This window comes from Culex quinquefasciatus, chromosome 3 (assembly GCF_015732765.1).
Source record: "Culex quinquefasciatus strain JHB chromosome 3, VPISU_Cqui_1.0_pri_paternal, whole genome shotgun sequence".
NCBI lineage: Eukaryota > Metazoa > Arthropoda > Insecta > Diptera > Culicidae > Culex > Culex quinquefasciatus.
Window position 1 is genome coordinate 198,268,874 of NC_051863.1, and position 3,097 is coordinate 198,271,970.

A 3,097-nucleotide genomic window follows, 5' to 3' on the forward strand; every position below is an offset into this window, starting at 1 on the left:
GTTGTAAATTCTTGGAAAGTTCAACAAGGGGAAAAACATCCAACTCAAAATGGAAGGGAAGATACACAAAAAGTGATTTACAATTAAGTGAATTTTCCACTCCATGTGACTAATCAGTGTGTGTGTGCTCCCATTTCCACTTGATCTGTTGAAATTGAGAGAGTCATTCAAAGTGGAGTAATTAAATGTTTTAAGAATTTACTCATTCGGTTTGCTAGTCATTGCAACAGGGTGGTACAGCAGGAAGATTTTCTTTAAAGATTTCAAAACAGAAATGAAGAATAGAAAAAAAAATCCTTTATTCTGCTGACATTCATAATCCTTTCATTATTTCGTTATCTTATGGCTGATCCGTCCGTTGGTAATTTCGAGCTAAGACGTGATAATCTGCCGGGGAAGCTCATTTTCAAACGCAGTGCCATAATCGCATCAGCTAATAATGAAGCTTTGATATCATTAAATCGCATCTGTGAGTGTCATTTGCAATTTCAAGACAGTCGCCACCGATAAGAGATCTAGAACAGTGGCGTCTCCGCAGTGTTGGAAAGAATCGGACTCCGAGCAAATGACAGATTAATTACGTCTATCTTTATCAGTGCTGCCAGAATCACTCAGACGCAGTAATTAAACCATCATCTGTTGGCAGGTTTCTTCTTACTGGAAGAGGCACCTTCCTTTTAAGGACGAACAAAGAAAAATCAACAATCGACATAGTTCAGTTCACTATCAGCTCCCAGAGCTTTGATCATTAGTCGCAACGATTGATAATTATCGCTACTTTCCGCCTAATTGCGCCCAGAATTAGCTATCGGTGTAGAAAATATCTAATTAATGCCACGTGTCACGAATGTGGCATGTGTCCCCTGCCTAGAACTCTCGTCTTTGCTTCCTGGAGCGGGAGGGCGGCAAAGGAAAAGCAAAATTAATTAACCATCTGAAAATGCAAACAGCATCCCCTGCCGGGTGAGATTGAGACAAGACCGCACACGATTGGGGGCAAGAAAAAAAGTTATTCAAGGAGCAATGGGGTGGAAAAAGAAGGAAAAACTTTGCCCATGGTCCGCTGGTATGCGGAGATGTGTTATCTCCGGGTATAGGGGAAGTCTCAGAGGCCAGATGTCTCGTTGTCCAGATTGGATCTGGAGAGCTATCTTAGAAATTAATTTTGCCTTCTTTGTAGATGAGCATTACGTCGACAATGAGGGTCAATGTCCATACGGAAGGAAAAAAATCTAAATAAAATCATCAAGTTTTTTATTCTTTTAGATACACAGGAAAGTGATAAAATGTGTATTATTGGTATAACTCAAGTCTGATAAAAATTATACTTTCTCATAATTTCACTGCAATCCAGGTGTTGGATTGGCTGCATTAATATTTTTTTCTACGTGTTCGCAAATCGATCCTAGTGATTTTAAATTTTGAATAAAATTAAGAATCAAAAAGTACTATTGTGATTTGATGATAAAATACATAATTTTTTAGCTATAAATTTCTCTCTCTCTCTCTCCCTCAACATTAGCTTTCTCACTCATTTTTTTTAAGTTTAAGCAAGGTTTGAAGCATTGAAAAATAAACAGCTTTCACTGGCGGTTTACTGATTTTGGTTGACCCATGATAAAAAGCCGAGAGAATAAATTTACCAAATGATGTTATTATGTCCGTTAAATCTGAATCAGCACTCAGAATCCAGCCAATGTTTCAAAACATTGGTTTTTGATCATAATTTGGATTTCTATGAAAAATTATCACATAAACTCATATACAACCCAAAATATCACCAAAAACCCTATTTTGAGGGTAGATTCAGGTTTTGGTTGTAAAATTACGTTGAAAAACTAACTTAATCCACCTATGTGGTTGGAGCCTTCCTCACAACAATGGCTGTACACAAGTTTCATCTATTTTTAAGATTCGGCTTCCAAAAAGTACATCAATATCACTTAAGTGGCCATATCTCGAGACAGGGTTGCCAGATCTTCAATGTTTTGGACTCGTTGAAAAGTCTTTTGATAAGTTAACCAACAATAGGTCGGATGGTGGATCCGGACATAGTTTACATACATTTAAGTGGGATCCGGCTTCAAAAAAGTACATCAATATCACTTAAGGGGCCATATCTCGAGACAGGGTTGCCAGATCTACAATGTTTTGGACTCATTTTAAAGGTATTTTGATAAGTTAACCAACAATAGGTCGGATGGTGGATCCGGACATAGTTTACATACATTTAAGTGGGATCCGGCTTCAAAAAAGTACATCAATATCACTTAAGGGGCCATATCTCGAGACAGGGTTGCCAGATCTTCAATGTTTTAGACTCGTTGAAAAGGTCTTTTGATAATCTAACCAACGATGGGTCGGATGATGGACCCGAACATAGGTTACATACATTTAAGTGAGTTCCGGCTTCAAAAAAGTACATCAATATCACTTAAGTGGCCATATTTCGAGACAGGGTTGCCAGATCTTCAATGTTTTAGACTCGTTGGAAAGGTCTTTTGATTACCTAACCATCGATGGGTTGGATGGTGGATCCGGACATAGTTTACATACATTTAAGTGAGATCCGGCTTCAAAAAAGTACATCAATATCACTTAAGTGGCCATATCTCGAGACAGGATTGCCAGATCTACAATGTTTTGGACTCATTTTAAAGGTATTTTGATAAGTTAACCAACAATAGGTCGGATGGTGGATCCGGACATAGTTTACATACATTTAAGTGAGATCCGGCTTCAAAAAAGTACATCAATATCACTTAAGTGGCCATATCTCGAGACAGGGTTGCCAGATCTTCAATGTTTTAGACTCGTTGGAAAGGTCTTTTGATAACCTAACCATCGATGGGTCGGATGATGGACCCGGACATAGTTTACATACAGTTAAGCGAGATCCAAATATATGTGAAAACACATTTTTATACATAACTTTTGAACTACTTATCGAAACTTCAATCTGTATAAAACTCGATCTATGGGACCCTAATTCAAGTCGAATGCAACAAGTTCGGGTCAAATCGGTTCAGCCAGTGCCGAGAAACATGAGCTAGTTTGTTGGTCACATACATACATACACACACACATACACACAGAC